The sequence below is a fragment of the Triticum aestivum genome, chromosome 7B (assembly GCF_018294505.1).
Source record: "Triticum aestivum cultivar Chinese Spring chromosome 7B, IWGSC CS RefSeq v2.1, whole genome shotgun sequence".
In the NCBI taxonomy this organism is placed as follows: Eukaryota; Viridiplantae; Streptophyta; class Magnoliopsida; order Poales; family Poaceae; genus Triticum; species Triticum aestivum.
Genome location: NC_057813.1, coordinates 26,279,295 through 26,289,153, shown reverse-complemented (window position 1 = coordinate 26,289,153; position 9,859 = coordinate 26,279,295). Strand labels below are relative to the sequence as shown.

At 43.6% G+C, this 9,859-nt stretch overlaps 1 pseudogene; it reads right to left on the bottom strand.

Moving 5' to 3' along the window:
• Positions 1–1,201: 1,201 nt before the first annotated feature.
• LOC123157584 (putative disease resistance protein RGA3) lies at positions 1,202–4,367 on the bottom strand (annotated as a pseudogene).
• Positions 4,368–9,859: the final 5,492 nt, after the last annotated feature.

The following is a 9,859-nucleotide window of genomic DNA, read 5'->3' as shown; positions in this document are numbered from 1 at the left end:
CTCGGGGCTCGACTAGCTCGAAGGATAGGAGGGCGGCGGAGCTCCTGGACACGGTGGCGCGGCGCGGGGATGATGGAGAGCGCGACTACGGCGAGGGTGCGGCTGCGGTGGCGTCGGCCATGGTGCGGGAGAGCGAGGGAGAGGAGCTGGGGGCGAATGGGTGTGTCCACAGGGTTCGAAGCACGACGTGGAGCTCATCCAGGCTAGCAGAGAGGCGAGGGGGTGAAGCAGGACGGCGGGCAGCTGCGTGGCGCGCGCTGGCGTCGCCGTCGAGCACCTGCCTGCCTGCCTGGCGAAGGCAAGCAGCTCGCTGGAGCGGCTGCTGGGCTGGGCCGGCTGGTGGGCTGGCTAGGCGGGCTGCCAGGTTAGTTCACTCTCTCTCTCTCTCTCTTATTTATCTTTTTTAATTATTCTGTAACTTTGTGGACTTACTAAAAATACCTAAACAACTCCAAAATTTCCCAAACTGCTCATGGCCACTAACTGGGATATATCCAGCATGGAACATTTTAGTTTGGGATTATTTGAGCATTTAAAATAATTTATATAATTTAAATGCCCAAACTCAAATACTTATGATTTAATTCAAAGACCTTAGGATGACCTAGAAAATTGTGCACCACTTTTGGCAGGGGTTCTAAACCAAGACAAAAATGATGGACATTTTAGAAGGGCATTTCAGGTTCATTGAAAATATTTTTAGTAAACCCTAGTTGGTTTCAGAGGGGGCTGGGGGTTCTGTCATCCCCATTTCAAGTTTCTGTTGAGAAAAATGGACATGATGCAACACTCTAATGCATGAACTAGCTAGGATGTGACAATTTTGTAATGTTGATGTAATGATATCCACCTTGCAAAAGTGTTTCAATATGCGGGTCTATCCTTGGTGGGACCTTCGAGTTTTTTTTGGATAGGGTCGCATATTGGGCGTGACAAGTTGGAGGGGGTGGAGGCTTGGAGTACAAGACAAATAATACATGATCTCTACTCCTTATCTTTATATTTAAACTCAACTTATATTCTAACACTGAGGAGGAACCAACGGTCACTGCTGGAACCATACTTCTGGTTATCCTGCTTAAGGAAAATAGCAGATAAGTAATCAAAATAGAAAAACAGTGGGGAGTTACTTATATTACATGTACTGAGGAGCGATAATAAACCATAATAGCACAAGGAAAGGACTTGTGGCATACACACCTCAGTTATTGTCAGACTCATAGTCAGACTTCGAGTGAACACAACAGGGGAGGAGCCTTTTTAGAAACCACTTTTCGCTGGATTCTGATTCTGGTGCTCCATTTCTAAATTCTGATTTCGGTTCTAATTATGCCGATTCTGATTCTGCTGGGATGTATTTATCTGGGATAGGGACGAAGTGGTGGAAATACTCCCCACCTTCTCTGCATCGTCTTTGCAACTCGGGGGAGCCTCCTATGATTAGGCGGTCAAGGGCTAGCAACCATTGAAGGAGACCATTCGGGAATTCCTCTACCGCTGCACAATAAGAGATCTTCAATTTCCGAAGAGAAGTGAGGCCATCCATCCCGCCAGGCAACCCTTTCAGGCTCCTGCATCTATGTACCTGTAGCTCCCTCAACTTTGCCAGATCTCCAAGGTTCGAAGGCAGCACCACCAAACCTCTGAAGCATTGAATCCACAAAATTTCAAGGGATGTAGGCAACCTTGGAATATCCCACACACACACTCCACTCCCAACTAAGATCCTTCTAACTTCAGGTCTTTGAGAACATGGCTCAGTGGAAAACTTGCAAGCTTCGGGCATCTGTCGATTACTAGCTTCTCGAGAACCGGGAATATTAATGAGCTATCAATGGCCACCCTCGCACTGTTTTCTGCCCATCCTTCTAGACTACATAGGTTTACCAAGACCATCTCCTTCAGCTTTGGGAAAATTTGTAGACGGGTCCTGCGTCCTCCACCTTCTATGCAAAGGTTATCACACAATGTCTTCAGTTTACCCATGTTGTGTAAGCATAAGTACTCCAGTGATGATGAGAGACATACTACAGGTATATTCTTACACCTTGTCCAGTTGGCAATTGCGAGTTTCCTTAAGCACTGAAACATCTGAGGGTCTCTCATCCATCGTGGTATTTCTGGGCCACCATATCCATGCAACTCAAAAATTTCGATCTTGCTATGAGGTTCTAGATGCTGGAACACTTCTTCCTCATTACATGCCTCATTTTCGGTCCTGTCAAATATATCAAGGCCCCAACTGAACAACAACTCACTCAGATTTTGCTTATGCTGGAGATTGGCTTCTTTTGCATGCATTGCACTCTTTATTTTTCTCAAGTTGTATAGTTCCAACATGTTGCTAAGGTGGCGCAAGTCTTTGAGTTCCTCAATACCACAACCCTCTCTAGTATCCACAACAAATCTTGTTAGTGTGAGAAGGTTGTTCAGCTGGCCAATGTTTCAAGGCATCCGGTCCAACTTATCACATCAAAAAATATAAAGATGTATGAGCTTTCTCAGGCTTATCATCATTTCTTCTGGTAACTGTTGTAGCTCAGTGCAATGATTCAGCCTCAACATTTGCAGGTTATACAATAGACATACTGAATCTAGCAATCTAGCATTGACGTCACAATTGGAGAGGTCAAGATACCATACATGTCTTGCATTTACGAACTTGAAACTGGTGCGAGACAAACCCTGCCAATGCAATGCTCGTAATCATACATGTGGTAGACGTTTAAATTCCTGATACATCAATGAAGGAGCTAACAAAGTGCGGGGAGATGTGTTGCCATCGAACAAACCATAGGTATTTTCAAAATTATCCGTTGACATTTGCACGTGGCAGACATTTTTTACCAATGCTTTTTGTTCAATCAATTCTTCTATGGTGGCACATTCATTGCTAACACTTCTTGCTAAATCATGCATTAAGTCATGCATTTTACATACTACTGTCTCATATCCCGAGGAATAATTGTCTACAACTTTCATATCTTACAGAAAGGACGTCCAAACCAATTCATGGAAAATGCATTCTCCTTTTTGTGTTAAATCAATTGTCGCCTCTTCTTTAATAAAGCCATTTTCCATCCATAGTTGGATCAACGTATCCTTTTGCATCTCATAATCCTTGGGAAAAACTGCGCAGAATGCAAAACATTGCTTCATTTCAGATGACAAGTGGTTGTAGCTTAACTTTAGTATGGGCATGACCTCATGCCTGCCCCCAACATTATCCCCAATGTTACTTCCTTCGACGGTCTTCCATTCCTCTACATGTTGCTTCGAACTTAGCAATCCACCCATTGTCTTCAGAGCAAGAGGCAACCCCCCGCATTTATTGACAATACGTCTTCCTGTGGTGACTAACTCTGCTTGCTCCTCTACACCATTGCTAAATTCTTGTTTGAAAACAATTCCCATGAATCTTCTTCACTCAGAAATGCTAGTTCATGGGGCTTAACAGTGGCCATTATAGAGGCCACTTGCTTGCTTCGACATGTGACCACAATAACGCTTCCTTGTCCACCAACACAACACAATAGTGGCTTCAATTCATCTTCCCACATCCTCTTCTCATCATTCCATACATCATCGAGAATAAGAAAAAATCGTTTGCGGCCAATGACTTCATCAAGTTTCTTTTGCAATATTTGGATGCTGTCAGCCTGGTCACAAGTTCCATTAGCCAATTTAATGATGGATTTCAAAATAGCGGAAACATCAAAATTGTCTGACACGCAGTGCCACATCTTCAACTGGAAATGCTGCTGGACCTTTTGGTCGTTGTACACCATCTTAGCAAGTGTTGTCTTGCCAAGACCTCCCATACCAAAGATAGGAAGCACATGAACCTTCTGTTGATGTTGCTGCTCTAGCAGCAGCTTAACCACCCTCTCCTTGTCATCATCTCTTCCAAAGATGTCGGTAGACTCATCCAGTTTGGAGAGAGTCTGCCGCCAAGGAAGTTGCGGCTCCTGACGATGGATAGAATTCTCAAGACCAAACATATTCATCTCCTCAACTAGCTCCCTGATCTTATCAAGGACTCCCTTGAGCTTCCTGCTCATGGCAAAACGGAAGAGCAGCGGGCTATGGTGTGTGACGTAGCCGAGTACTTTGCAGGAAGTGGACTTGCCGATCTGGGCTTCGCGGCGCAGTGCCTCATACTGGAAGTCGACGAGTACATCGTCGGCCTCGTAGGCGACTGCCTTGAGCTTCTCCATCCAGCTCTTGATGCAGTCACCACCGTTTGTCTGGCTCCTTTCCTCCGCGTTGGCCAGCTTGCACTGGACGGCTCACAGACGGAGCTCCAGCGTTTAGCGGTCGTCGTCGAGTGATATACGTGAATGAGGGTGAATAGCTGCTGCTCCCATGGCCTTTGTGTTACCATGCTCCAATTTCAGAAAACTCAAATTTGAAGTTTGAAAAACATTTGTTTTTTTGTGAATGTTCACAAGATAAGTGTAGAACCACTAAAATTTTCAACTCCAAATTCTAAAAACAAAAACAGGTTTAAGAAAAACAATTCCAGAATAGTACCTAATATATTTTGCCTAATCATGTGCATCTCATCAACATGATATTATTAATTGAATAATTAATTTCAATATTTTATTTTGTCATTTTGTTAAATGATGAATGTGTTAAACCTCCCTCTCCCTTTCGCCATTGACCCGAGACTCACCCCTGAATCATTGGACACGGGCTTATAATGATATTTGGGAGTTACCCAAATTAATTCGTAACGTTTGCACGAGCCTAACCCCTAATGTGATCCCCATCTTACATTCTTAAAAAGTTGATCCCCACTACTACTAATTCTCTCAACATGCACATTGTCCACATCAGCCTAATGCCACGTCAGCATGCACATGAGTCTTATTCTTAGTGTTTTCCTTTTTTAATTAGGCACACACCTTCCAGTCCCATCTCCTCCCCGTCTAAATTCAGTTACCATCTGGGCATGCGAACAGGCGATGGTGCTCCACCAAAGCTGATCCCTTGAGTCTCCCCTCCCATTAAAAGCCAGCTTCATGGCACCACCAATGGAAAATCAAGAGCCCGCCACCCAGTCATGGCACTAATTCTCTTCTTGCCTTCGTCCGATCAATCCGTATATGTCTCTCCAAACCGTCTCGAAATCAAAGCATCCAATCTCCAAGCCGTCCTGTGAGCTGGAGCCGCTACGGCACCGTCAAGTGCTGTACACCGGCCCGCTGCCGCCGCTCGATCGCGTGTTGTGGCTAAGCATGCGTCGCGTGTGTGGTTGGTCTTCGGTCGCATCGGCTTAGCGATTGGCGACTGAGCGGAGCAAAACGATAGGCCCCAAGCCTCCACGAGCGACCAGGCAATCCTTTTCTTCTATTCCTTTCTCCCACCGGCCAAATACTCCAGATTGATGTGATTTTTTACTAGGAAAAAAGAATCATGTTGGACATTTACATCCATCATTATCCCATGCAACATCTTCATGCTTTGGCAGGTAATCAATCACGAACAACTCATATTTTTTATTTCTCATACGACATGGAATTATATTTGGTTAAGTGGGGGCAATTTTCAGCCCGTTCTGGTATTGTATTTTGCCAGAGCTAATTTTTTTTTGTGTGGCATGCTAACTAAACGTTCATCCATGCAGCAAAGTTTCAGAGTTTTGAGGGAACTTTTTCTCAGCCGTTTCTGGTATTGTATATATATTTTTTGCGATGAATTGTATATTTACTCCTAAGGATTTTTCTGTCGGATGGTACTAACATAACATTAATCTCTGATCATTCTGTGCATCGACATGTGAGAGTTCTAAGGGAATCCTTTCCAGATGCCTCAAAATTGCAGGTCAGAACTATTTATGTAACAAGATTATTTGCATGGATATTCATTGGTTTCACATGAACATATTATAGTCATTCCGCAGCAACGCGCGGGGTTTTATCTAGTTTATTTAATAAGTGAACCTATTGAGGTTCAGTTTGCGAGAAAAGTCCTCTTCCTTATATTTTCTAAATATATGTCAAACGGCCTCTAACTGACTTGGGATGAATTGTGTGGCCTCGTTATCCAAATCAGAATAGTACCTTAAATTATTTTGAATGTCTGCTCTCCACTCATAGTGTCATACTTGTATGCTTTAGAATTGCATGGTGGCCCTAATGATATTCTGGAGATCATGGCACGTTCGTAATGAGATCATTCATGACAAGGAACCGCCTCCCACTGAAGTTTCCTGCAGATTCTTGCATAGCTATATTTCTTCGCTTCTCTGTATTCAGCAGCACCCAATGGGAGACGTTGTAAAAGGCAAAATGGTGCTCACAGACCCGGCATGCCTAGCTGGTGTAGTTGTTGCACCGGCGCCGAGCACGAGAGGCGCAGACCCGCGACCAACAGAGAAGTGGGAGCCTCCCCCTGCTGGATGGCTAAAGCTGAACGTTGACGGTGCCTTCTCTGAGCATGCGGGTAATGGTGGAGCTGGTATGGTCCTGAGGAACAGCGACGGCAACATTATCTTCACTTCATGCAGACACTTGTTTGCACGTGATAATGCACTACGAGCTGAGTTGGAGGCGTGCAAAGAGGGAATTTCTCTTGCGCTGGAATGGAGTTCGTTGCCTTTTATCATTGAAACGGACAGCTCAGTAGCTGCAAGGATGATCAGCCAGGCTGCTGTTGATCGATCTAAGGATGCTGCACTAGTCCAGGAGATCAAAATGCTAACCAGGGGTGATAGGAGGTTCCAGGTGAAGGCTATTAAACGTGAGAGGAATCAGGTTAGTCACGAGCTTGCTCGTATAGCTCGTACAGACATAAAAACTGCAGTTTGGCTGGGTTCTGGCCTTGAAGGGATTGTAAATCTTTGTGTACTGGATCAGCTTGATTCAGGTTGATTAATACAAATCCTTTTTCTCCCGCAAAATAAATAAATATGTACAGCTTGTTGAGATCCTGGAATCCAAACATGTCAACCCGAATAAACAACTCGAAACTACTATGTGGACGACAATAGCTGGCCGAACTCCACACGACGTTGGCTTCAACGTTGCTATCCACTTGCGCTCAACACAGGAACGGCTTGATGTGCTGCGTAATCCAAAAATTGTCCAGACTGTATCGTGTGTATAGCAGTTCTCTAAGCAACTTGAGACAAAGAGGAATAAAAAGTAAACTTAGAAGGCCAAGAAAGTGTATCTGAATTATGATGGAACTGGATTTTCAACGCGCCAACCACTAGGTACTAGTTCAGCCGTTATGCTTCATAACAAGACCTGAAGACCAACTGTTATCATGTTAAACGTGTCATACTAGGCCCATAGGGCGCACCGGCCTAAACCAGGTCGGGCTAGATAGATAGAGCTATATTGTTGTAACTACTTGATCTCTATCTTATCTCTCTATCTTTCTTGTTTCTCAAGATGTAATCTCAACAACTTGTATGCTTATCAGGGAGATGCCCCCTGCCTATATTAACACGCACCCGTCGCCTCCGACGAGGTACGACGTTTTCCGCTCATTTACATGGTAATCAGAGCCTCCTCTATCCACTACATCTAGCAAAACCAATCACCAGCCATGTCGTCCTCCTCAAGCTCCGTTCAGGTCGCCTCCCTCGGGCAGGTCACCAGGAAACACTTGTAGAAAACACCTAATAGTCCCGGTTCGTAAGGGCCTTCAGTCCCGGTTCATGAACTGGGACTAATGGGTCGTTACTAATACCTCCACCCATTAGTCCAGGTTCAAACATGAACCTGGACCAATGTGCCTCCACATGGCCCTGTGCACCGAGCCCAGTCAGGGGGCCTTTGGTCCCGGTTGGTGGCACCAACCGGGACCAAAAGTCCATGTGTTTTTTTTAGAAAAGTGGCTGCTTTAGGTGTTTTGGGGATTATTTTTATGTTGTTATTAGCTAGCTAATAGAGAGAAGTGTCCTCTCTTATATCTTCGTCCTTGGTTTACCAACGCTGCTGCTATATATGTTCATTTCACCCGCTGATATAATATAACTCATGCATGCTCGCATCATACATCATCATATATAATAACAAGTTCTACTAATCATGCATCATCATACAACTTCTACTCGTTATTAATAATAAGTCATACGATCATCATCCTCATAGTCATCGAACCCGACCCTACATAATTGTTCTTAGCACATGATCATCAGTATCATGTAGGACATGACCTAAACACCCTTAAGGTAAAATAGCATAAAACAATATAGACCCTGACTCTCCATTATGAAGAATGACGATCATCCTGTCTCCAATTCTTGCCCTTCGCTGCTTTTTGCTTCCAAGAAGCTCCTTACGACTGTCCATACATTTTCTCCATTCTTTGATTGTTATGTCTCCACTTCTTTTAGAAACCCAGTATGGACAGTTCAGATTCGTAGGAAGACCTGGTTGTATGTTCAAAACATGAAGGCTATCGTGCGTATACATCAGATGAGGCACACAATCATTCGGGATTATCTGTTGAAAAACATAGTAATAACTTCGTAGTTAGCAATGATGTACTAGTTTTAGAAGTGTGCAAAAATATGCACGGCTGTCGTAATAGTAAAAAATCTTACCAGGGTATCTCCATGGTACTCCCTCCGTCCGAAAATACTTGTCGGAGAAATGGATGTATCTAAACATATTTTAGTTTTAGATACATTCATCTTGATCCATTTCTCTGACAAGTATTTCCGGACGGAGGGAGTAGTTACCGTAGTTCAACACATGCACTAGTGGCACGTATTGACCATAATGTTGAGGAGTTTGATTGTAGATATTGTAATTCTCAAGATCAATACAAAATGCGACCAGATGATTTTTCTCCTGATAAGTTAGTTCGGAGCCTTCGGTGTAGTAGGTTCTGTCTACCATCTTCCGCACATTCTTTGAAGAATGAAAATAAGCTGTCAATGGAAATAAGTTGTCAACTATTTTGAAATAAACAATATAAATTACTTAATAACTATGTTAAGCTCACATGGGGGAAGAATTGAAGGTGTATCCACAAGGACGAAAATCGAAGGTCTCTCTTGCGCGATTGTAGGATCACCAAGATCCATGGTGACAAGCATACCCTCATCAAAACCATACATCTTGAAAAGTGCTTCCCAGTTTTTGCAACCAAAATGGGTTACACTCTGAGCATTGTACAGCTTTACTTGAAAATCCACACCATGATGGGTACTTAGGATAATTTTTTTGGTTTCCATACTTTCATGGTCTTCAAAACCCATCCTCTCCAAGACATAGTGTCTTGCAAAGCATGGGATAAGCTAGTCGAATTGGAAAAGATGAAAAATACACGTCAAAATAGTTGAAGTCGTGCTTAATTATGAAAAAACTATTGTCGTCGTTGCGTACCGTATGAACATCGAAGATCTCCTCGAGCTTAATGTTGAAGCGCCGATCTTCGTCCAGCTCAATGAACCTGTCGCACATACCTCGGTCATCGTGGCACCAGTCGCACTCCCCCGGGCGGTTTTCATCGTCCGAGTACGACATTTTCGGCCTAAGTTCATAATTCAAATATTAAATATATGTACTAAAAAACCTAAATTAGATCATTATTATTAATCACGGGTTGACTATCGGTGATGGTATGTAGCTCCTCCTTTCATTCCCGAGTGCATTATTACAACAAATTGTCTAGCACACGGGAATGAAGGAGAAGCTACCCCCACGACTGCGTGGATGATGGAGGGGGGCTCCTAGATTTCTGCATGGAGTGCTCTTCAATTTTAGCATTCAAAGTAGGAGTACTTTTCCAATATGAGCATTCAATAAGCAAAACCAAATCGTAAAATAAAGTAGTATTCAAATTAGCAAGCATTCAATTATAACCAAAAGTACATCATCTCTTGTGTCCGTAC